Source organism: Chelonia mydas, chromosome 3, assembly GCF_015237465.2.
Source record: "Chelonia mydas isolate rCheMyd1 chromosome 3, rCheMyd1.pri.v2, whole genome shotgun sequence".
In the NCBI taxonomy this organism is placed as follows: Eukaryota; Metazoa; Chordata; order Testudines; family Cheloniidae; genus Chelonia; species Chelonia mydas.
In genome coordinates this window covers 121,254,569-121,280,645 of record NC_057851.1, presented here as the reverse complement: position 1 = coordinate 121,280,645, position 26,077 = coordinate 121,254,569, and the positions used below count along the sequence as shown (strand labels likewise).

Here is a 26,077-nt window from a genome sequence, read left to right as displayed (position 1 = left end):
TAGACCACCATTTGAACCTATGGCAATGTGTTCTTATATTCATTTATCCATGAAAACAGCATTTCTTATTACTATCACCTCTGCCCAAGGAATAGGTGAAATTGGCGGGCTCATGGCATACCCCTGTACACGATTTTTCATAAAGATAAAGTTATGTTACATCCACATTTGAAATTCTTACCCAAAGTACCATCCTCCTTTCATCTAAAGCAACCTATTCATCTCCCCTGCTTCTTTCCAAAACCACACAACAACCAGCAGAAGGCGGCATTACACATCTTAAACATCAGACGAGCATTAGCCTTTTACCTGGACAGAACTAAACCTTTCAGACAATCACCAAGCTTATTCCAATCAACAGGTGAAAGATCGAACGGCACAGCCATTTCTAAGCAGCGCCTTTCCAAGTGGATCTTGCAGTGTATACACCTATCTTACCAACTAAACATTCAACAGCCTCCTCCTGGAACTCGAGCACATTCCATCTGCTCTCTCTCCACCTGGATTGCCTTTCTCCTCAGTAAAAACAACGAAGAGTCCTTGTGGCACTTTAGAGACTCTAAGGTGCCACAAGGACTCCTCGTTGTTTTTGCTGATACGGACTAACATGGCTACCACTCTGAAACCTTGCTCAACAGTGTCCCAATTGCTGACATTTGCAAAGCAGCCACATGGGCATCTGCGGACACTTTTAGCCATCACTACGCAATTACTTATGAGGGAGCTTCAGATGCCCTACTAGGATGCACTGTCCTGTCCTCGGCATTAAACACCACTCTGTAGCCCCAGCCTTCCAACTAGGGGCACTATTTTATAGTCAACTTCAGTGGAGTACCCATAGGGACATCACCTGAAGAAGAAGAGAAGGTTACTCACTCTGTGCAGTAACCAAGGTTCTTCGAGATGTGTCCCCCTATGGGTGCTCTACTACCCGCCCTCCTCCCCTTTGCTTCTGAGCTGACATATAAGCTCTGCGGAAAAGGAGGAGCTGGGGGGCAGTTGGACTGCGCAGTGCTATATATAGATGCTGTTCGTGGTACGAGATGGGAAGCAGCGCATGTGTGGTGTGACAGGCACTACGCCCAAAGATCTCTGATCCCAGGTGCAGGCTGCTGCATCTACAATGGAGCACCCACAGGGGGACACATCTCAAAGAACCTCAGTTACTGGACAGGTTGAGTAATCTTCTCTTTTTCTCCTTTTTCAACTCCCTGTTAGTTTCTTAATTTTGACTGAACCAGTAATTGTACTGAACTAGTTGAATAAACTGAAATGAAAATATTCTCTCTGCGCCTACAGAAGAGGCTACTGTTGCCAGAAGCTGGTTCCGCTCTTCCACAAACTCTGGTTCCAGGTGCTTAGCCAGTGACTTCCACCAGTTCAATGGTTTGGCTTTCTTTAAAACTTGACAGCAAACACATACCGCCTAATATTATTTTTGGTCTTTAATTTAAATTATTTGAATCGATTATAAAAAGTATAAGCCTTAATGTAGGTTGTTAATTTCAAATTTAATTTTAAAATCCAATTTTAAATAAGAAAAATTGAATTTAAATAAAAATATCAGATTTTTTTTATTTAACAAAAATTGTTGATTTTTATCCTCCTTGGTATTTGCAGACTGGACTCACTCATATATCACATTGGCACCAACTGGTAACTTTCTTAGCATAGAGGCCAAGGTTTGGATAAGCTACACGCTTCCCTAGAGGAATCAAAAATTTACTAGACACCTAATAGCTAGAGGATTATAGTTAGAAATAGATAAAAGAAATGAGGGTAGGGAGCCCCACTAATGAGGTTCAGAAGTAAATGCATATTGAGAAGCCAAGCTTCCTTCCTGCCTCAAGTTGGTGGAAAAGAGTGATGTCTACTAGGATGATATCCTGGACCCTTTTGGTGGGGGACTCCATCTTTCTTATCAGTTGCTATCTAGTAGGAGTCTTGTAAATTTGAAATCTATCCCCATTCTCTTTGACTAGCTGCTGGAAGGGAGAAAGAACTTTGTCTCTTCTCCCCTTCTCCCCCCCGCCCCCCCCTTGCATTCCCAAAGAGTATCTTGCCCACTGCAATGAAAATGGAAAGATATCTCTACTGCTCCTCTCCATTGCTCTACTCTTCAAACAGCCTTTGGTGTGTGACAATGGGTTGTTGTTGTTTCTTTGGGGGGGGGCGGGGGTGAGGGTTGAAGGGGTTTTCCTTTCCTGTGAATAACTTTACTCCCTGCCTCTGCTGATAGCTTTCCCCAAGAAGTAGCAACATGAAACTGACATCATTCTTAAAAGTTTCCTGATAACCCTCAGGGTTCTGAATAATAACAATGAAATTGAACAGAGACCTGTTATTTCACTCTGAGGCTGCTTGATAAAGCTATGAACAACAGAGCCACTGCAGTTATCTCTGCAGACTCTGGTGGTTTCATCAGTTAACCTTCAAAAAGTGAACAGAATGAAATCTTCACATGCCACCATAAGGGCTAAAAACTTTTTTTTTTAAATGAAAGCTTAAATTATGCCAAAACTGATGACTTAGATCCCCATACTCACCTTGCAGCCTTCCCATTCTCCACTGACAAATCTTGCTCTCATTCCTAGAGGTGGCCCTTTTGGAGCAGGGAGTTGTGAGGAAGCTTGCATCATCTGTTCTGTAGCTGTCTAGTGGTACTTAATCTCCAAGGCCGTTACACTGGCTTTAAATATTAAAAAGGCAAGTTATTCATATATGATCCCTTTAGATAAGCCTCTTAATGTGAGCAAACATCTCTATCACAAGAAACAGAGCTTAAAGAAGTTTTACAGCTTTGGAATAAAATGGCTTGATGACATAGTTGAAGACATTGAAAGAGTTTGCCATAAGAAATACAATACTGTACAATGGGTGCATTATTGTATTCCAAGAAGGCTAAGCAGCTCAAGGTTTTGTGCAGAAGATATTTTCCCTTAAAAATTCTGACATGTTCTTTATGCTCCCATAAAGTGAATGCATATTCAGTGAGAACAGTTTTGATGGGTGTGATGCACTGGGCCTCAAAGTAGCACCCCATATTTGTTATTTGTCTGTGGTTCTGATATTTCATACAAAGCATGCCATGTAAGATATCATGTGAAAAGTGATGATCTGCTGAAACTCATTGTTCTGGCAAAATAGGTATATCGTTAGTGTGTATGAAGTTATGAGATTTTGCTATATGGTTATTATTGAAATATGTTGTGAATTTGGGAGTCATACACTGCTAGCTCTTCAGTGATGACAAAGGTGGTGACCCACACCCAAATGGGCGTTAACTGACCATCATGAGCCATTGATCAGCAGAGGAATTGTAAATAAGAGATTTACAATTCTGTAAGACAGTTGTACAAGCCGCACACAATGAGAATTGCTCAACTCTGTGACTCAGCAAGGCCCACCAGGACAAGCCTGGGCCATGAATTAAGAGTATAAAATAAGGGATAGTGGCACCAGGAGAATACCTCTCTCCTCTCCCACCTATGCAGAAGGCAACAAGAACTCTGGAAAGACCGACTTTAAATTGAGGAGATTCGTCCCCGGCTGAGAAGGAAATTCAGCCTGTATATTAAGAACTGTAACCTACCTGCAACATCCAACGGGGTAAGAAAAACTGATTGATTCAAATTTTCCTTAGTCTGAAAGTTCAGACTTCAGAATGGGTGTTTAATTTTTATTTTCGTAGGTAATTATCTCCAACTTTTATGCCTACTTCTTATAATCACTTAAAATCCATCCTTCTGTAGTCAATAAACTTACTTTAATGTTTTATCCTTACCAGTGAGTTTGTCCTAAGTGCTGGGGGAATCTGGGGGAATCTGATCAGTGGTGCATTTCACTATCCTTTGACAAAGTGGTGAATTAATCAATGAGCTTGCATTGCTGAAGAGAAGGTCTTGAGCAGTGTAAGACACACTAGGGTATAAGGCTGGGGGGATTTGCTGATGTCTCCCTGTGTATAGTTCATGAGTGGTTAGAGATCATTCATGCAATTTAGCTGGGTGTGTCTCTGTATGCTGGTGGCTGAATGATAACAGGACCTGGAGGGGTTTGCTGCTTGTCACGAGCAAAGCATTGTGGGAGACAGCCCAGGCTGGAGAGTTAAGGGGGTGCAGTGGTCCCACAGTTCCAGGTTGTACCCCAGGGATCCTATCACAGTGGAGCATATCTGTTTTATCTCACAAGTGAAAAAATCCTGTTGAACTATTAAATGATTGTGTGTACGTGTACGATTAACGTGTGTAGTTGAACTTTTCTATACATTATATACTTGCAGGTTAAAATGTGGCTTTATAACATCTAGCAACATATTGCTCCCTATGTTTATTAGTTATGTATGTTTCTACTTTACTGATGTGAATTACTTTTAGCACAGCAGACCCGATATAACTATACAGTACTACTGGCCCCAAATGGGGGCAGAAAATGAAACAAATAAAAATAAAATCCTGAGATTACATTGAAAGTATTCGTAAAAAGAAAAGGAGTACTTGTGGCACCTTAGAGACTAACCAGTTTATTTGAGCATGAGCTTTCGTGAGCTACAGCTCACTTCATCGGATGCATAGCATATCGTGGAAACTGCAGAAGACATTATATACACACAGAGACCATGAAACAAAACTTCCTCCCACCTCACTCCCCCGCTGGCAACAGCTTATCTAAAGTGATCCTCAAGTAGAGCCATTTCCAGCACAAATCCAGGTTTTCTCACCCTTCCCCCGCCCCACCCCACACACACATACAGACTCACTCTCCTGCTGGCAACAGCCCATCCCCCTTTGAAACCCCTCTTTATAATGCGCATGATAATCAAGGTGGGTCACCTCCAGCACTAATCCAGGTTTTCTCACCCCCCCCCCCCACACTCCCCCCTTTTTCCAAAAACCACACACACAAACTCATTCTCCTGCTGGCAACAGCTCATCTTACAATGTGCACAGCAATAATCCAAGTTTAACCAGAACGTCTTGGGGGGGGGTTTGCAGGAAAAAAACAAGGGGAGACAGGCTACCTTGCATAATGACTTAGCCACTCCCAGTCTCTATTCAAGCCCAAATTAATAGTATCCAATTTGCAAATGAATTCCAATTCAGCAGTTTCTCGCTGGAGTCTGGATTTGAAGTTTTTTTGCTTTAAGATAGCGACCCTCATGTCTGTGATTGCGTGACCAGAGAGATTGAAGTGTTCTCCCACTGGTTTATGAATGTTATAATTCTTGACATCTGATTTGTGTCCATTTATTCTTTTACGTAGAGACTGTCCAGTTTGACCAATGTACATGGCAGAGGGGCATTGCTGGCACATGATGGCATATATCACATTGGTGGATGTGCAGGTGAACGAGCCTCTGATAGCGTGGCTGATGTTGTTAGGCCCTGTGATGGTGTCCCCTGAATAGATATGTGGGCACAGTTGGCAACGGGCTTTGTTGCAAGGATAGGTTCCTGGGCTAGTGGTTCTGTTGTGTGGTATGTGGTTGTTGGTGAGTATTCGCTTCAGGTTGGGGGGCTGTCTGTAGGCAAGGACTGGCCTTTCTCCCAAGATTTGTGAGAGTGTTGGGTCATCCTTCAGGATAGGTTGTAGATCCTTAATAATGCGTTGGAGGGGTTTTAGTTGGGGGCTGAAGGTGACGGCTAGTGGCGTTCTGTTATTTTCTTTGTTAGGCCTGTCCTGTAGTAGGTGACTTCTGGGAACTCTTGTGGCTCTATCAATCTGTTTCTTCACTTCCGCAGGTGGGTATTGTAGTTGTAAGAATGCTTGATAGAGATCTTGTAGGTGTTTGTCTCTGTCTGAGGGGTTGGAGCAAATGCGATTGTATCGCAGAGCTTGGCTGTAGACGATGGATCGTGTGGTGTGGTCAGGGTGAAAGCTGGAGGCATGTAGGTAGGAATAGCAATCAGTAGGTTTCCGGTATAGGGTGGTGTTGATGTGACCATCGTTTATTAGCACTGTAGTGTCCAGGAAGTGGATCTCTTGTGTGGACTGGACCAGGCTGAGGTTGATGGTGGGATGGAAATTGTTGAAATCATGGTGGAATTCCTCAAGGGCTTCTTTTCCATGGGTCCAGATGACGAAGATGTCATCAATATAGCGCAAGTAAAGTAGGGGCGTTAGGGGACGAGAGCTGAGGAAGCGTTGTTCTAAATCAGCCATAAAAATGTTGGCATACGGTGGGGCCATGCGGGTACCCATAGCAGTGCCGCTGATCTGAAGGTATACATTGTCCCCAAATGTAAAATAGTTATGGGTAACTCTCTGGTCACGCAATCACAGACATGAGGGTCGCTATCTTAAAGCAAAAAAACTTCAAATCCAGACTCCAGCGAGAAACTGCTGAATTGGAATTCATTTGCAAATTGGATACTATTAATTTGGGCTTGAATAGAGACTGGGAGTGGCTAAGTCATTATGCAAGGTAGCCTGTCTCCCCTTGTTTTTTTCCTGCAAACCCCCCCCCCCCAAGACGTTCTGGTTAAACTTGGATTATTGCTGTGCACATTGTAAGATGAGCTGTTGCCAGCAGGAGAATGAGTTTGTGTGTGTGGTTTTTGGAAAAAGGGGGGGGTGTGGGGGGGGGGTGAGAAAACCTGGATTAGTGCTGGAGGTGACCCACCTTGATTATCATGCGCATTATAAAGAGGGGTTTCAAAGGGGGATGGGCTGTTGCCAGCAGGAGAGTGAGTTTGTATGTGGGGGGGGGGGCGGGGGAAGGGTGAGAAAACCTGGATTTGTGCTGGAAATGGCTCTACTTGAGGATCACTTTAGATAAGCTGTTGCCAGCGGGGGAGTGAGGTGGGAGGAAGTTTTGTTTCATGGTCTCTGTGTGTATATAATGTCTTCTGCAGTTTCCACGATATGCTATGCATCCGATGAAGTGAGCTGTAGCTCACGAAAGCTCATGCTCAAATAAACTGGTTAGTCTCTAAGGTGCCACAAGTACTCCTTTTCTTTTTACGAATACAGACTAACACGGCTGTTACTCTGAAACCTGTCATTATTGAAAGTATTGCCTCCGATATCTTCACCGCTTCATCCTCCCCTGATCCCTCCCACCTCCAATGTCATGTCCACTCCCCTTTGTCTTTGAGATTGCTTTCCACTAGGTATTTTATCTTGGTGTGGTATTATGCCTCACTTTTTCCTTCTTCAGGTTTGGGGGGGAGGGAGGAAAGAGCCATGCTGCAGTCATAGGATTTATCTATGCTTCCCTTAAGACCTTATTTTTCATGATAAGATAGTATACATCCTATCATTCTTGCAAAACATTTTCCTTGCTTTCCAAGAAGTCATGTCCACAGTCAATTGAATTGTCCTTTCTCTTTTGTTTTTCTCTTGTTTCCACCCTTCCATAGAATTGCCTCACCCACCTGTTTCATTTGCAAAATGTTAAACTGAATGCAAATTAGGCTGAACAAATGAAACTTTATTAAGTTTGTGCACTGCTCTGTCCATTTGACCAAGCTGTTTCTCACCTAACTCCCTGCTTCTCCTGTTCTACTGGTGTCCCACCAACAACAATCCCTCTAGGGAATATGGGTCCTGTGACTCCATTTCCGCTGATCATGATGCAACCACCTACACTGAAATTTCATTCACTTGTTTCCTAAATCCCCTCCTCATTCTTTCTGGCTCCCTGTTTATCTGCACACCTTCTGGAGCTCATATCTTTCTCCCATCTGTGCTGTCTTCCAGCTGTGCTCTGTCTTCCTCTCCCTCTATAATAGCTGATGTCCCCAGAGCTCCCGTGATGGTTCCCTGCTGCTGATGCACCCAGCAGGCTTTGTGTGACCTGCCAATTACAGTGGGAGGCAGCTATTCATCAGAATTGTGAGTCAGCGTGGCTTTCATTATCCCCTTTTGTCTGCCCTCTTTCCCCTTTCATTCTGTGCACTCCTCCTCTCTGCTTGCCCCCTCAAAGTTAAAAATACAGACAGATTAAGAAGTCTCCAACTTGCTCTTATGTTGGGTGCACTTTGTCAAGTCACTTGATATGGAGCAATTAAGAGAGTATAAGTATGGAACCTCGCTTTTGTCATTTTTACAGGAAAACCAGGAAAGCAAAACAAAAATAAACCAAAAACACACTTTAGAAGAAAAAGTTTTGTATATCTTGAATAGTATAATATTTACTGAGTTAAATAATTGCATAAAGTGTGTCTCACACTTAAGATCTTATCTTTGAGTCACGGTAGTTTGAGCATATTGTATCTTTTTGGGACTCATTGTTCAATGGAAAAAGTTGTTCCTTCCAAGAGGATTAACTAGAAGTTAAGTGTAAGATGTGCCTTCCTAAGTGTTAACACATGGAATAACATGAATAGCATGTCAGCAGGATGAAGTCCCAAAAATTGTCACTCAAGGTTCGAAACTGGGGAAATCTAAAGAGCAAGAGGAGAAGCAGTAATGTGTTGTACCATATGCCGGAGAGACCTCTGGAGACCATTTTTCCTGTGCTGCATCCTACAGATGCAATACTTTTAGTATCTCAATTATTATACCTAGTGATTCTTTCTCCAGACTTTTCTTGTCACTGTCAGTTAATATGAGCTGCCTTTAAATTAACGCGGCCTTGCCTACAAGTGCAGCAATTTTACAGCTAATCTGGAGGCCCTCTCTGAAGTCAACCAAAAAAGGTTTTAATTTTGAGGTTTTGAAAAGCTACATTTTATTAAGCCTCTGTGTTTTTTCACTGATTTTAATAGTTAAACATTAAGTGATCATTTCACAGTGTACCTCTGCTACAGGAGGTTTTCTAATGTTGCAGTTTCTAACTAATTCATTGTGAGAACGGGTCAGTCTGTTTATAAGTGCCCTCTTCATGATTTCCACGTTTCTTTTCGCTATTATTATTTTGACGTTTATATTGCACTGTAATGTGTGCATCTTTGCATTTGGTCAGTGCACCAGACGAAAAACAGAATCCTGGGCTTTAAGTGCTTAACAGTCTAGAATCAGAGCATGCACAATGCTTATTGACTGACTAACGCTGTACACGTCATTACAACAAAGACACATTGTGAGTGCAAAGGTGGGGTCTGCAATTTAATTCTTTTAGGTGTTTTCTGAGTCCCGAACAAACTCAGGGGGAAATCTCTCCTTTTCCATCTACCACTACTTTTCCATTTTTCTTCCAACTCTTTTTTCCTTTGAAGATGCTTGTCAGACATTAACACATGGTGGTGAGCTGCACTGTCTCCAAAACAAATAAAAAAGGGTGGGGAAGTGATGAGGGGGAGGAGGAGAGAGAAGAGAAACAGCTGCTCACTTTTAATTTCTGAGGCCAGCCTTGAATTCTGTGGCATTTGCTTAAGCATTGTGGTAAGCTAGGAGGCCTGACTGAAATCCTGTGACTCTTTTTTTAGATTGCATGCAGGGAGGGGAAACCTCTAGAACTGAAACTAGCACTAGACTACATGTCTAAAGATTAGAACATCACTTTGCCAAGTAATCTGCTATTAGTGGAAGATTGCCACACCAATAGAAAGTTTTGGAAAAGCAGCCATTCAAAATTTGTTCCTTTCCAGAGTGCCAGTCACCTTTGTACTTACCTTGCTATTTCTGCAAACCACTTCCAATATTAGATATTATAGGCAGCATTCTGATTTTTTTTTTTTTTTTTATGGTTAGAGCAGAAGCCTGGGAGGCAGGAGACCAGGGTTCTATTCCTGACATTGCCACTGATTTGTTGTGTTACCTTTGGCAAGTCACTTTACCTCCCAATGCTTGTTTTCCCTATCTACGGAATGGGGGCGCTGGTATTTATCCACCTTTGGAAAGTGCTTTGAGGTTCTCATATACATGGCAACGTGTGGTGTCATAGTATTATTATCAATAGTTGTTATTATAGTATTTATTATTAAAGCTAAAATCTTAGGTTGTTTTGTCAATTTTGATTCTTAAAATGTATGTTTAGAATTTTTTTGATAAATAAAATTGGAACTGCAGATGAAGAGAAATCATATTCTGAATTTTAAAATTATTTTTCTTTGGGGGAAAAAAGTAAATAGCACTCCCTCTCAGTGGCTGCCCTACCTTACTGGGACACTGTGTTTCTGTTACATCCAGAACTTTGTCCCTTCCACTCATACTACTGTTGCTAGTCTCTGAATCCACGATTGGTCCACCAGTCTTGTCTTGCCTTCCATTCTTTTTCCTGCCCACGGTTGTGTAGGTGAACAATGTAATTAAAAAATCTGTCACGCTATAGTACCACTCACTGAAAAGGATGGCAGAAGAGACATACTGGCTTTCAAACATCTATGCAACTTAATGGAAAACCCACCATCTCCCATAAACTGCGTCACACAAATTCAAAACCTTTTCACTTATCTGCACTATTCTGTAAAACACAACTTTTTAACCTTTTGTTAAGTAACTTCTGTTAGTGAAAGAGACAAGCTTTCGAGCACCACAGAGCTCTTCTTCAGGTTTGGGGAAGGTAATCAGAGTATCAAGGCGGAACAGATTGTTAAGTATAAGGAGTTAATGCATAATACAAGAAGCCATTCACAATGAAGTGGATAATTAACATCTCTGCAGTCATAGGACAAAGCCAGTGTAGAGAGTGGAGGATATGTCTGATGTGGTCATCGTAACCCACGTTGCTGAGAGGTGCTGCAGCGTTCTGTACTATTTGGTTTTTTGTAAGTGGTGAAGGCATCATGCCTAGCTATGCTGCATTGCTGTAGTCCTGGCAGGAGGTGACCAAGGCATAAATGAGGGTGATGAGGGAAGAGTAAGTGAGCAAATTACTGTGCAATAAGCAAAGGTCTTGGGACATTATACATCTAGCTATTGTCAGCTTGTAGTGCTTTGTAGTAGTGTAAACATTTAGTTTGTAAAACCTAGTCCAGACGTTCTCAAGTTTTCATTCGTGTAACATGCAAACCATCCAGTTCTTGATTTGATGTTACTATAACTTAGAACCTTTCATTCTGTTTCTGTCAAAAAAGAATTACATATGCTGGAATGTGTAATTTGTTAATATGCTCATGGCAACATTGGTTAATTGCGTTCACTGCATATAATGTATTTAATATATTGAAAAGGAAACTGTATACATTCTTAATGAAAACTTTTTGAATTGCATATCCTGTAATTTGATCTGAATTTATTAATATTGCATAGCATCAAATATAGGAGTAACAGTGCTGCAAAATTCTGTATTAATATTTCAGGGCCTGTGAAAATAATAGCACATTGAATCTATGGGAATTTTATGAAGATTAAAGATGGCAGGATGATTTCCATAGTTCATACGGTGCCTTAGGATCCTTTGTGATGAAGGGCACTAACGAGCTATTAAGTATTAAGATTATCAACAATTTTCATATTTCAAACTTAAACATGATATTCATATTTTAATAGCTGCAGCCCATGGGTATCTTTTGAATTTGCACACTGATAGTTCAGCATATATCCATAGTTTGCTTGTTCTACATTTCCTTTTATCTTCCACTATTTTATCTTAAGAGCAAATATAAATCCTCCCAAATTACCATGTATCTTTTGAAATGCATTTATGTTTATGATCCCATTTTGCTCCCATCCAAATCAGTGGAAGATTTTTCATTGATTTCAGTTGGAGCCAGATTGGGTCCATAATTTGTAACTTGCTGTTGAACAATTCTGTAACCATATTTTGTGCATGCAAAGAGTTTCTTGTATTGTCATAATTTAATGAAGTAATATTGTACATACTAGTAAGCAGCAACTTTTGGCAAAGAAATAAAGTCTGAACCAATGTGTGGAATGAAACATGGTTGGGGCTTTGTTGCACAACCCTTGATCATGTTGGTGACTGTTTACCCACACAAATATACTGACGTCAATGGGAATACTCGAGTTGAGTAAGTGCTCGCAGCATGGGTTGTGCAACTTAGTCTTATTTGTAATGTAAAAGTAAGCTTAACACAGTATTTGTCACTTTAAATCACCATTCACTTTAGCAGAGTGTTTATTGAAATATCTTAAATTATGCTGCTCTTTTTAGGCCATATTTTAGATGGAGATATCATTACATCCATCACCACAGAATTGAGCAGTATTAGTATCTTTAAAGCGTCCTCTCTCACTCTATTCACTTGTACATCTGAAGACTGAGATGTTGGAAAAAAAACCACTGCTTTTCATTTATCTTGTTTTAAATAAATTGGAATTTCTAACTTTTTTCTGACACTTTGATGGAGTCAGCACCTAACTTTCAACGCTTAATTAGTCTGAAAGTGGGAATCCTTCCCCCCCCCCCCCCAAGAATTTGACTGGTAAATTTTATTTTTAATGTCAGTCAAGAACTGCATTAGATCTGAAGAGAGTGACATACAGTATCTATATTCTACAGCAGTATTGAGACAAAATAGCGAGAGTAGTTTTCAGAGCAGTGAATGTGCTATTAACTTCTCTGACATGAGCAACTTTAATGTTTAGGAGTCAGATGTAGCAAAAAATGCAGTACATCTAGGGTCCATGATATACAAGTCAATTTTTGAGAACTTATATTGTGTGGGACTACGAGGGTGTGACCGCCCCAAAGTGCTATGCTGTAACACCTCTGTGTGGACACTGCAGGCATAAACTTAAAGGTCCCAAGTTTCAGCTAGTGTGGTCCTCTTGAACAGCTTTGAAGAGAACTACAGGAGTGCAAAATTGGGACCTTTAAGTTTAAGCCTTCAGTGTGCACATGGAGAAGTTACAGTGCAGTACTCTGGTCCACACTGCTGTTCACACCCCCTTAGTCTGAACTGCAAGACCAGACTCGTCAGAATCTACTATGTGATAATAAACGTGAGTGATCAGGCCTTGTGTTTTATAAATCTCATCTGAATTATGCCATCCCAAGTAATAAAGCGCCCCTTTAAATTAAGGAAATTCAGTTTAAGGAATTCAATCTATTTAGTTTCTTGAAGAGCATGTCAAGAGGTTATTTGTCTGCAGGCTATAGGTACCTTTACAAGTCTTGAATTCAAGATTGCATGTCTTTCAAAAGATATACGCTGGGTCAAACACAAATTACTGGGCTCAATGCACAAATTACCGGGTGAAGTTCTGTGGCCTGTGTTAGGCAGGTTAGTCAACGCAAAGACTACCTTTAGAACTCTTTGCCAGCCGATGTTGTGAAGGCCAAGACTATAACAGGGTTCAAAAAAGAATTAGATAAATTCATGGAGGACAGTGTCCATCAATGGCTATTAGCCAAGAGGGGCAGGGATGGTATCTCTAGCCTCTGTTTGCCGGAAGCTGGGATGGGCAACGGGGGATGGATTGCTTGATGATTACCTGTTCTGTTAATTCCCTCAGAAGCTCCTGGCATTCGCCACTGTCAGAAGACACAGTATTGGGCTAGATGGACCTTGGGTCTGCCCCGGAATGGCCGTTCTTATGTTTTTATCAGACAAAATAATCACAATTATGCCTACCTTTTGGCTTTAAAAGCTATGAATTTATCAATACCAGGCCTGGGTGTTTGTTCAGGTCAAACTCAGATGGAAGAGTGCCATCTCCCAAAGCATCAGCACACCTTCCTGTTGGGACCTGGGGTTTTCCTTTGAGATCTCCCATTCAAGTACTAAACAGGAGTGTTCCTGCCAATCTTAAAAGATCTGAGAAAGTCACAGCTCAAGATATTTAGGAATATATTACTTTATATCTCATAAAGAGCTAACGAAAGGCTATGATTTTTAGTTTAGCCTCAATTACAAAAAAAATGACATGTAATTAGAGCAGTATAGTTTGTATTAGAAGAGCTACATTTTCATGTACCAGATCAAACATGAGGAAGTCATGTTAGGTTTCTTACTAATGGAACTTCCTAATGACAGGTTTCCGTGTTTTAATATCTTCTCTTTTCTTAGTGCACTTTTCCTTTATTTTTCTCTGAAAATGTACACTGAAAGTTGGAAACAATTACAATGAAATGTAGAGCTATGGTATGCTGCTGTAAATGGGCACCCGATACCACCAAAGTGGAGAAAATGCAGGTGCACAGTCTCATTGCTATGCAATAGATTATTTTGCATCAATGTTCTGTGTTAATCGTTACGTCAGAGGATTCTATCATGATTATGATTTTCTGTGTGCTCCAGGTAAACTGTCTGAGCATGCAACTGTTTGGCTGATTTGTTTGCTCCTTTCATAAGTAAATACCTCTGTATCCAGCTTGTTCATCAGGCAAACTTTTAGCTTCTGGCTAATGTAACTAGAATTCTAATCATGAATATTAAAAAATTAATGTAGTACTTGATTATAGATAATGAGACTAATGTTGAGACCAGTGAGATTATTCAAATATATAAATGTTGTAGGATCAGGTCCTGTATTGTAGAAAATGTTATTTGCATACTAAATTGTATTACTATAGACACCCAAGGGCAGGGTTAAGGTTGCATCCTTATCTTTGGCATTTCTTGACATTTGAGTAATTAATTTTGCAACCTGATTTATGTGTTTGTTTATTTTATGAAATTTACTTAGTTTTGGATTTTGGATGAGTTACATAATGTATAATCAGATACGGCTTCAGCACTTGTTGATGTTAATTTAGACTCTGTTAGCACAGAGCACGTTGGGTGAAAACCTGGGCAATAGGAAATATTTTCATGAATCTACACAAGAGAAGGAAAAAAGGGCAAATGATTTTAAACTGGAGTGAAATATTCATTATATATTTGTTATTAATTCTGCTACTTGTAGAAATGTTGAAACTTCATTACAAATGTTGGTAATCACCTTTAGCATGAATTCTGAGTGAATATTTAGTTTATTCTTCAGGCAAATTTTTGAAATTAGTTTGATTAAAATCTGAAGCTGTTAGTGTGTCTGCATTCATTCCATGAGCTTCTTGCATACTAAATACCCAGTCTTCTGTCCCAGCATGCACTTGGGTGGAGACTAAAACTTATTATGCATTCTTTAAAGTTATTCCAAAGTTCTAGTTAGAAATGTAGTGGACCTGTTGTCAGGGCATAACAGTAATGGTCACAATTTTATCAAATACCTGTACATTAACTGATGGATAATGTTGTATAATAACAGTATACATGTACTGCAGTGTTGCATAATATATAGATTTTCAATTCAGTATTAATATTTATGTTTTTATTGAAAACTGAATGCTAAAGTCATGAGGGGTTATTCACCCATTCAACAAGCGTGTAAGTCTTAAGCTAAGAGAACAGACCTTTGCTACCCTAGTTAATAAAAACTAAACTTGATAAGGATTCGATAGATGGTGTTCTTCCATATACTAGGTAGTACTGAATCAGGACTCTGCCCTGGAGTTATTGGAGCATTAGAGTGTAATATTTGGGATGACAGATCAGACAGAGGGCATAACCAATTCTAGGGTTAGATTCTGTAAGAAACTGAGCAGTTACTGGAGGTGTTCAGTGCACTCTACTTTTGTTGAAGTCAGTAGGAGTTGAGGGTGCTCAGCACCTCACGTTGTTGCTCAGACTGTGGGGTCAAGCCCCCCATAGTCATTAAAGTTTCTTGAGGCACTTTTCATAAGAGTAAGGGACTTGAACCATGGTATCCTGGCAGGGGTGAAAGTAAGTCTAGGGACTTACTGGGGCTAGGCTGGGGCCAGCTCTGGCCCCTGGAAGGGGTGGGGCCTCGGTTGGAAGGGGCAGGGCTGGGGAAGGTCAGAGCCAGCCCCGGCCCACCCTGTATCGGCAAGTGCTTCCTTCCCCTTCCCCGGGGTAACAGCAGCAGCCGGGGGCTCTGGCAGTGGTTTAAAGGGCCCCGGGCGGTAACGGCGGCCAGAGCCCTGGGCCCTTTAAATCATCCCCGGAACCCCGCCACCACTTCCCCAGGGCTCTGGCAGCAGGGCTCCGGGGACGGGGCTCCGGCCGCCACTAACACCCTGAGCCCTTTAAATTGCTGCCCCGCTGCTGCTACCCCAGGGCTCTGGCAGCAATTTAAAGGGCCAGAGGCGCCAGTCGGTGCTGGGAGCCGCAGGCCCTTTAAATTGCACCTGGGGAAGCCAGTCCACCCCGGTACAGCGCACCGGCTCTTGCCGGTACGCCGTACCGGGGCGTACTGGCTTACTTTCACCTCTGTATCCTGGCTAAATTCCAGTATGATTACGAGTGCTCTACCTGCCTAAATTTCTTTGTTGCTTTAATTGGATGAGGTATTCTTCATTTTCTCTCTCAAACTGTTGTGTAGTGCTGCGGGAATCCTTATATTAATTACCATATTCCACTTCTGAGATGGCATTTTGGTGGTGGATGAGATGAAGCAGTCCCTATATGTACACAGTTTACAATACCATATAGTTTAATGACCTGACCCTATTCAACAATGGTGTCTCTGGGTCACCTAGTACAACCCTTTCACCCCTCCAAAGCTTCCCCTGAGGACACTTGCCTGTGAATAATGGGCCATTCTGGCTGCTCTTTCTAAGTCTATTTTGAAGGCCCTGAAGATCTCTTCAAAAACCACTGATTAATGATGCCTCCAACTTTTGGGTTTCAAAAACCACTAAACTTTTGGTTAACCAGAATAAACATAACAATAGCATTCAATATCCCTTCTACTTCTTATTCCCAAAGGGAAAGCCTAATCCAGCAGTGCTTCCCTTCCTGACCATAGTCTAGCTCTCCCCTTTCCCTGATCCTGCTCACTCGCTCCCTCCCTCTGGAGACAACCAGCAACTCTTCCAGTTCAACCCCCCGAAACTTCCGAACAAGCGGGATGAGTGGAGCTTGTGTCCAGGTGTCTAAGCCTCTGTATCTCCCAGCAGCATATGTTTTGTTGATTTCTGTCCAACAATATTTCCCTTCACAAAACTTCACTTAACATTTATCATACAATTTCAATTTAACATAGTCCCGTCTTCGCAACTAGATTAAGTATTTTAAAATGTGCAACAGATATACAAATATATTTGTAAACCATATCAGGTGTATAAAACACTTACTTTTTTTGAACTCTAAAGACAATTTTAGATTTCTTTTTACCTTTTTACCTTTAGATACTTTTTCACTGTTGTATTTTTTATGTGCACTATAATATCTTTATCTAAAATTACTATAATACTTGTAACTGTTTTTAATATAGAAATGACTTGGTTTGCTGGTCAGTGTACAAAGGAATAATTTATGATTTCTCTTTTCCTATCAATTTAGGCTTGGGGTAATTGTGGTGGGTTGGATAGGAAGAAGGAAAAGAGGTAGCCTGAATGCCAGTTAAACAAAAGAAGAGATACAACCATTCTGATTGCTAGCAATTGACAACTACACTTTTTGCCAAATCAGTGTAATGTTAGGTATTGTGCAGTTTGGGCACTTGGTTGCATTACATTCCTGTATACTTAAATGGATTAAGATAAAAAGTCTGACTTTAAAAGAATATTCCAAAACTGACTATGTCTGTGGTTTTGAATCCTGATGTTTTGAACAAAGAAGGGATTGATTTAATGGGATTAGTGTTTAATCCAAGTGAAGCAGTGTACACACATGCCCCAAATGCCTTCAAGAATGAGTACAAATAACAGTTATAAGGTTCTGCAGTGAGACACTCTGAGGTGATTTTTGTGTTGGGTGGGCATGGGACAGGACTATTTAAATTATTCAGGAAGGAAGATAGGTGCAAAAATGTATTGACATTTCCTTGCTGGATTAATTTGAGAATTTTTCATGTCAAAGATCTCACTGTGCCAACTATGACACTCCAGTTCAAATGCTTATTTATAGGAAGTGCTGATATACATCTCTGTTCATCATTTTTAGGGTCCAAATGAAAGGATTTATTTTAACATTACAAAATTTTTACCTTTATTGGAGGTAAGGTTGTTTTCTAATCTGTAGTCTGTCATAATGTGTTTTTGCTAAAGTTTATGGTTGGTACAAAATATCTGTCTTAATTGTGTGGAGAAATGATGAATTTGCCCTTGTCAAATATTTTGCAGTGGTCCATCAGAGTTAGAGCAAAACCAGCTTTTTTTTTAAACTTCCGTTACCAAAGAAGTTGTAATATTTGAAGCTGTTTTTCCCCATCATTGTTGGTCTATAATTAAAAATCTGCTTAATTTCTTAAAAAGAAAAGGTGCCACAAGTACTCCTTTTGTTTTTGCGAATACAGACTAACACGGCTGCTACTCTGAAACCTGTCTTAATTTCTTAGTGGTCTTTCTTGCAATGGTTATTAAAGCGATTGGCCATGTCTAGACCAACAAGATATTCCACTGAGGGCGTTGCAGAAGAACTTTGAGGGATAGCAGTGACTGGAGTATATCCAAATAGGTTTGTAGAAAAATTGTGAGACAGGTCCATCCCCCGCCCCACCCCATCACAAGACTGTCTTAAAAATCACAAGATTTTAAAAATAGAATTTGGATTGTTTTTATTGATTTGCTGGTGTTTGAACCTGTAGGTTTCATGTTTTCAAATTTTTCTCAACAGCCGGGGGGCTAGAAACTTTTTTTAAATGAAAGATGAGATTCTCACATAATCACATGAATGGCTGCGTTAGCTGGCACCTTTTGTACAACACCAAGTAAGCAAGATTTGTGATAAAACTGAGAATTGGCAAGGTTGTGACTTACTCTTGATGCCAAACACAACGGATTTTTAAAGTGTAGCTACAGGGCCCAATTCTTTCACCTATTCATCGTGGAAGTGAGTAGTACTTTACACCAGTGCTTCTCAAGCTGTCTGATGTGGGGGACCGGCAATTTTTTTTTCCAGTGTGTGCGCAGACTGGCAGCCGATGGCTCGTGGACCGGCACCAGTCCGCGGACCACCACTTTGAGTAGCACTGCTTTACACTGAGTTCAATGAGGCTACTCCCAGAACAAAGTGATACACAGCGTGTGTAAGAGTCCCAGAATTGGGCTGTTAATGAAAACAAAATGAACAAAATGTCTAAAGAACTTATGTTTTTTTATATGGCTTACAAAACATATACATTTAATAGCAGAAACATAATTTTGGTATTTTTTGTTTCATTGTAAATTCCAAATGAAGGAAGGATTTTTATTTTTTTGGGGGGGTGCAGGAATGAAAGATTTCATTCTCTTCGTAAATCCAAACTCCCCTCCACTCCTATTTGAACGAAATCTCGTTTCATACTCAGTTGCCACTGCGTTTTTCAAGTTTTTAAGGCATCGACTTTCTAAAGGATATACCTTATCATACTTGCTGAATACATGATGGTCTTTTAAGTTAGTGATAGTGTTTTGCACTGGACAAACTAAAATGTTCATACAGACTAATTTTCCAAGGAATATTTTGCAGGCATCTTGAAGGGACTGCTGTATATAAGACTATGACAGTATTTAGAGATCCTGTCTCTCCTAAATCCTACCATAGAAATTATGAGTATTGTGTTTATCAACTGGGAGAGTGCCCATATATTTGTTGCATTAGTCTTCCTATTCTGTAAGCTTTGTCTTCTGGCTTTGCTTTATTTTTTATTTTCTGGTCACTGGGTTGAAGTGGAAATACCTGCATTTCATTTGAAACATTTTGTTCTGACTTCAGGCATCTCAAAAACTCTTTGCACTGATACCGTCTACTTCTAACAGTGAAATATTGGTCTTGGTTGTATTTACAGGTTCATTATTGCATATGAAATGTTAACTCAAGATCCTTTCTGTGACTGTGTGATTTTTCAGGTGGAACTTAGAAGTTCATGTTGCATTTTTTTAAAAAAAGTATAAAGATAGCTCCAGTGTTATGGCCAACAAACTCTCAGTAAGAGTTTCCTAGGTTGTGAGTGAACTATTGCTGAGCTCACTGTGACTGAAGCGTTTGCTCACAGTCATATCAAATTTTATTAATTATTTTTGAAAAGGGTTATAGTGAACAGGAGACTTATTTGAGTTGCAGTGAAACTGATTCTCTGGATATATTCCACTTGTGTAGTACTCCCAATTGCTACAAGAAGTCCACTTTGTTTTTCTTGTACAGGCTTTATTATCTTTCTCATCAAAGCCAATAGCATGTACTCTGTTATGGATTTGCTGTTTGATTTAGTGAAGCTCTTGATTATTTACTAACACTGGATACTAGGAGAAACAGAATCCGGTTTTGAGCGGTGAGTTCAAAAATCCATTTTGGTGTTCGCTTTGTAGTCACTGCAAATGAAAAGTGGGAGCAAATAAAATGTTCGGGATTTCATGTGGACAAGTGGAGGTTCTCGGACTCTAGAACTGTCAGTCTTTTGCAAACCAAACCTTTCACCAATACTACAATTCATACCATGCTTTCTTTTTTTTTAAAAAGGAGAGAGTAGTACATCTACTAGCAACAGACTCCAAGTTCTAGTTATGCCGTTGGCCCCAGTGTTTTAGTTTCACTAGAATGATGGAATCAGAAATAAAGGATAATATTAATGCTTAGCTGTTACAGTATGTACTTTCAGTGCTATTCATCTTTAAAGTGCTTTAGAAAAGTTAGTGAATTAATCACCACAATAACTTTTTCCGATTTCTTTCTGTTCCTCAGATGGGGAAACTGAAGTTCTGCACTTTAAGTGACAGGCCTAAGGCCAAAGAAAAAAAATTGCAGAGCCAGACTTAGCACTCAGATTCTTGGCTCCAACTTTTGTGCTTAGAAAACTAAACTATGTCATTACATAGTAATATTAGAAAAACATGTACGTTCAGATTTTCTATAATTAGTTAAAAAAGTAGACAGGAAGAAGAAGAGGAAAGACTCCATCCGTAATTCTGCCTTGATATAAAGACAATTGTAATGTTAAATTTAGTGGTTTCTGTTGCCTTGTGCCAAGAATAAAAATGTTGCCCCTTTGCCCGCTCCATTCAAGGCCAGGAAGTTTAATTTAAAAAAAAAAATCTGTCCTTATAGACTGCGTAGGCGTTGGTGCCAGATTAGGGAACAGATCATACACTTGAATGCACTGGACACAGTATCCAAATGTTTATAGTCACTGTATGAGTAGGCCACAGCTAACACCCTAACCAAGTCAAATCAAAATGGAAAAATATTAGGAAAAATCATCTTTGTAGCCCTTTTCTTTCCCTCTTGCCTGATGGATATTGCCTGAATGCTACTGGATAAACCAGTTCCAACATAGGTTATCCCTCATCAGTGATAAATACCACTGTTGTGGATCAGGGCATTGTCTTTGTAAAAACTATGCTGTTTCCTCTCTCCCTTCTTCGTTTTACAGGGTTCCAAAAATCTTAGTTTCTTCCTGACCATAGAATAAGCAAGCTAGCCTGAATGACACACAGAGCACAACAGTGTGTAAAACTCACGCGAAAGTTGTCATTTATACAACAGTGATGTGTGTTCAGTGACTATCAGGACAGCAATAGCCAGGGGAAAAAAAAAGTCCTTCTGGTTAGTCCCGCATATGAATTAACTTTATGAACTGGATGCATGGCCTAAGGGAACATTTCTAAGTGAGCTCCACAAAGAGAACCTAAACAAATGTGCTGGTCAGGAAGTTAGTAGCTGGTGACCTAGCAGAAGCAGAGGGTAGACCCTGCACAATTTCTCTGCTTACAGTTTGTTCTGAGGGAAATGAAGAAAGGAAGCGCTTATCTGATATGTGGGTCCTTTTTGTGTTTTAGTTTCATTATAATCGTTGTTTAATCACAAAACCAGAACAAATAGTTAACATGTACGTAACAGGGGATTAGCAGGTTGCAGCAAGGGATGTCAACACCCAAATATAGGGTTATCACCTAAAAAAGAGGAAAAATGGGAGTTGGAAGATGCATTGTGGTGGGTATTTTTTTTTTAATTCATTGAACAGGATATGTATGAATCAGCAAGGCAAAGTCTAATGCGTAAAGGGAACCATTGACTGGTCAACTGAGATGCAAGTTTTCCTTTTAATTCCCAGAAGAATCAATTGTTCCAAACCTTTCTGTGTGCTCTGGCTTTGTGTATAAGCTAGTGGCCCAAGTTCAGGTCTCCTGAGTGATAGTCCCTCTTGATACTATCCCTGCATTGTCGGAGGATAGAATTGTTTTCAGGAAATGAGAATGCTCATTATTTTCTGCCAGAAGAACCAATGTAGGTCCTTGGAGGAAACTGGTCTGTGAAACTTTGTGAGCTCATCAAATAGAAATAAAGTTCTGGAGATATGATTTCTGTAAAATGCTGTTTACATAGTTTTAAAATGTTCAGCGCCAGAATTGCTAACAACATGGGTGAAATCCTGGCCCCACTGAAGTCAGTGAGATCTAAGATTTCATTCATGGTATCTTCCAAAAGATCTGCAAGTGTAAATTCTAATTCATATAGGTGAATTAAGTTCATTTAATTTACATATGCTGTAGGTTTGGGTGGAGGTGGAGAGAAATAGAAAAGAAATATTTTTAATGTAAAAATACATATTTTTAAGTTTACAGAAAAGGATATTTTAAGAGCACTGATAATTAAGGCTTTGACACATTTAAAGAGAGGTTTATTGCAAAAATTGTCTTATCCTTTTCTTCCTTCTCATTCTGTTTTTTTATTGAAGAAATTAAATGCTCTGTAAAAAATGTCAGATCTGTGTGAAAAATTTCTGGCACATGCATCTTGGTATGAACTTTATAGTCCTTTATGTTAAATTTTTATTAATTGACTATTGTCTTTTTAATTCTGCAGTATGATTCCCTTGCACTGAGGGATCAACAAGAGAGTGGTGTAGCTAATTTAATACCTATAAATTCCTGTGACATGGAAAGCCCCATATATACCACAAAATAGCTCTGTTTAAATGCAATAAACTTTTTTGTGACCAAACTGTATTATAACACTTTTATTTGTCTTCGTGTACAGAAGAAAAATAAATTTTATAGCCACATTAAGTGAACAGTGTTTAAAATCTGTAAGGTTAAAACATGGTTTCTTAATGTGGCTATAACATTTCTTTTTCTATAGAGAAGGCTAAAGATTAGAACCTAGATAAAATACCTGCTTTATGTTGCAAAGAAAATTAGTTCAAATTATTGTTTGTAATTAATCTTGCCATTTCTTTTCACCTCTGCAATTATAGAATAGAATTTAGAACCTATTTATTCTATTCTAATTGTCTGACACACACACACACAAAAAGCCAAGTGTGGACACGTACAGCTTAGCCAAATGCAAGTGTGCTCCTCTTGGATTACTGCTGGAATTCTCCTATTGACTGAAAGACTCACATGTCCCCATGAGGTTAAAACAGAAGCCTCTGTGCAGGGTAGCTGAAGTTGCAAGACATTTGGGACAAAATTATTTTTGAAGTTATAGTTAAATGTATGGAATGTAGATGTAAGCTCTTAGTTCCTGTGGACATTTTACTGAATGATGGCAAGTGTTAATATGGGACTTGATCCTATAAAAGTTTAAAGCATACGTTCCTTTCCTTGGAAGGTAAGGAATAAGGACTATGCTCACAAGTAAGGTCCTACTTGAATTGCAGGGTGATTGTCAAAAAAAAATTGTGGCTGGGTTGCGGGCAAGCCATGGAAAATTGCAGACCAGTAATAATGGTCCTTATTATTTGCGGTACTAAAGTCCATTATTCCTTTTCTGCGATTTTCTGCTGTCAGCCGCGTGGGGCTGAGAGCGGGGGCTCCCACTATTAAACCTGTGGTGGAAACTGAATATTGGGGAATCTGCAATTTCCGCAGTATCTCAAGTTAAGTAATGATTTACAAGATTGGGCCATAGTTCATAATTTTTTAACATTATGTTTCAATGTAAATTTAAGAATTAGCTGACTAGTTCAGATAAATGAGAGGAGACATGAACTTTCACTTAAAATTCAAATCAAACCTTGTAGGAGTTAATTTTTTTTATGTTTTACATGCCTCCCGATTCCTAGTTTTGGCCAGAAGCAGGAGTGCTACAAAATGCTATTTTTTTTGTCCTTGCAATCTGCATAGAACCTGGAATATAGCAGGCATTTCTGTACTAATGAGTTATCTGCCATATTTTTAGACCGGAGAGCTTTGGCTAAGTTAAACAACTTTCTGATGCTTAACTGAACTGAATCTCCAAAATGTTTGTTATACATCGTTACTGTAAACATATTATCATATTAAAACATATTGTCCCATAAGAATACCAGTATTTTATATACCAAAATATTATTATGTATTTCTTTGTGCAGCCAGTTACAAAAATTATATATAGGTAACCAAATCTAATTCTTCAGGATGTAGATGGTGATCTACATCGGTTGAGAGTTTTTAATCCATGCAGAGCATGTACGTCTGGATTATGGTAGATGCATTATGGTATACATTTAAAATATGGTTGCCTAAGGTTAGGCATCCAAAGAAGTAACCTGAATTTCAGAGTAGCTGTGCAGCTGCTGCTCTCATTGACTTAAATGAGAGTTCCAACTGCTCATCACAAACAAAAATCAAGCACCCTGCTATGTGGTCTAACTTAAATTGTGCAAGCATGGTCAGTTGGTATTTTGAAACTATTATCTGCTGCATCAAGTACTGATTGCTGCTGGAGGCAATGTACATGGATTAGGTGGACTGAGATTCTGCACTAATTTGTTACTAATGGTATGATCTGTGGTCAATTTGGTACTAGTGGTCTGGTGTGGCTGATCTAGTGTTGCAGCTCCAACATTCAGTGTTAATGAATCTGGATAGTACAAAATTATGTCAGTGCTGTGTTTGTTTTTGTATTTTGATATTACTTGTCAAATATTTTCATTCTGAAAGACACTAGCTATAATATTTTTAAAATTACTATAGAATATTATTACAATTTATAATCTCAGTGGCTGAAGAGGTTTTTCAGTGCATTCTAACGCTGTACTAAGCAAGAAATATGAAAAGAAGCATCAGTGTTTCGGTATTGTGTCGGAATTCTCAAAACAAACTTAACACGGTTTGGGGAGAGTTTCAGGTTTGTCTAATGCTGATCTGCTTTTTCATTACTTGTGCTAACTCTGTCGTTAATTCACAGCTTCACTGACAATATGTTTATGTACACACAACTCTGGAGGAGAAGAGGTAGTTAAGGAGTTACTGCAATTGTTACTTCAGTCCCCAGCAGAACTAATTAACACTTCTGCATTCAGTATACCTTTTGTTTGCGAAAACATGTATCTCTCTCAAGGCAGTTAGAGTTGTTTCCTATTCTCCCTTGAAAAATTTTAGCTTCATTTCACTTGCACATCCCTGAAGTGAGTAGTTACATTAAGTGGACTTTTGAATGGTACAGTAGGTTTGTGATATCAGGAATTTCCCATATCATAGAATTTCTGATTTGGCCTTTTGGTTGTCCTGCATTTTCTAAAATACGTATCACTGGTTTCCTGTTGTTAGATATTGTAAAGAAATGTACCCTTAAGTGTAATCTTAGCATGATAACGGAATTTCTAAAATAATGGTTGCTTGTTGGTTTGAATATTGCTTCTGCTTCTGAAGCTATATCTGCAACTTTTTTCCTTTTTAAGTTCCCACCTAATTTTGATGTTACATGTTATTGTAGTTATTGCTCTTGTTGCTGTTTAAGTGATGAAACTGAGTTTGGCACTGTATATGAGACATGTTTACCCCTGACCACCTTCCTGCATCCAACCCCACATCTCAGCCTGTCTCTCCAATTATATCGTCCTGTATGTGTCACTGTTAGCTTACGTTCAGCCTGGCCAAAACTGAACTCTTGATTTGTCATTCAAAACCACCCCTACTTTCGCTTTCTGTGTAACTGATGACACTATCATCAGCCATCGTGTCATTCAGGCCTGTAACCCAATGGTGATCTTTGACTCCTCACTCTTCTTCACCCTACCCCCTCTGGCTGTGTCCAAAGGTTGCTGGTTGTTCCTCTGTAATGTCTCTAAAATCTCTGTCCTTGCTTCAAAAAATCCCATTTAGGCCTTTACACCCCACCTACTGCAGTTTCCTCCTCTCACATCCCCTCTCTCCAATCCAACAAAATGCATCTGCTAAAATCCTCATTCTTAGATCGTGCTGCCCCTGAAATTGCTCCACTGTCTCCCCATTTTCCTTCAAACCTGCCTACATGTCTCCTATCACTGCACCGGCGATTCCAGCCTTGATTTCCTGCCTATACTTTTCTCCCACAACACCCGTAACAGCCTTTGTGTGTTCTTCCATGCATCTCCTTATAGTGGAAATATATTCCAT

The 26,077-nt window shown here is 39.7% G+C and overlaps 1 protein-coding gene across 3 annotated transcripts in view; it reads left to right on the top strand.

Annotated features, from left to right (window-relative positions):
• PDE10A (phosphodiesterase 10A) overlaps positions 1-26,077 on the top strand; it is a 572,670-nt gene that overhangs the window by 378,413 nt on the left and 168,180 nt on the right. The window lies entirely within an intron of this gene.